Source organism: Rhagoletis pomonella, unplaced genomic scaffold (assembly GCF_013731165.1).
Source record: "Rhagoletis pomonella isolate Grant_MI unplaced genomic scaffold, Rhpom_1.0 Rhpom_scaffold_00002, whole genome shotgun sequence".
Taxonomy (NCBI): domain Eukaryota; kingdom Metazoa; phylum Arthropoda; class Insecta; order Diptera; family Tephritidae; genus Rhagoletis; species Rhagoletis pomonella.
In genome coordinates, this window is record NW_023458556.1 from 99,755,171 (window position 1) to 99,756,051 (window position 881).

Below are 881 nucleotides of genomic sequence, written 5' to 3' on the forward strand. Positions count from 1 at the left end.
TTACATTTTCAATGTAGTCTTAAAAAAGTCGCCTAATTTTTTTTGACGTTTTATGCTGCACAGCTATTTTGATGCTGTTGCGAGCGTGCGCGTTGCAATAGATCGGCTCTTCCTGATTCGGCTTTTAATGTGCAATTGCAAACATTACAGCAAGCCCCGTAACATCAAGTGTTTACACAACCAGCCTTTGAACACGGGATCCTTAGACCAAGAATCAAAAAAAAATCTTTTGAAGCAGCTGCAGCAAAACGCAAAGATTGTAAAGATTTATTAAGAAAATAATTCAAAATCAGTTCCTCTTGCAAGATTTAGTAACAAAGAAAAATTACTGGGAAGTTAATAAACGTCATTTTTTACACAAAAAACGTCCAAACGTCAACAGGATACAAAAAACGTCCAAATGACGTTAAAAATGGCAACCTGGCAACGCTGATCCCATTTCACAGCCGGAATAAACAGAATGCGTTTGAAATATACGTTAACATATCATCAGGAACGTTCTAAAGAATAAGTAAATAAAAAAGTTTATTCCAAACGTTCAGAATAATAAAGAAATGCAGCCTTTATGTTTTCCACGCAGCATACTATTTATTTACCTTAATATTCTTAGTATATTCTTTTTATATGTACTTATTACCACAACCTTTATGTTAAACTATGTTCACATTACCAACATAAAATACTTAGTTTCGTTTAAAATACCTCACTAAATTAAGTGCGTTCATACAAGCAACCCTGTGTTATTGTTTATTTAACCAAAAGAGATCGCGAATGTGAGTAATTGCGTATATTTTTATATTCTGAGTTCTTTGTGGTAATTTTTTAGATTTTAGATGAGTGATCAAAAGAGAAAGCTTCTGGAAATATTTTACAAACTACCA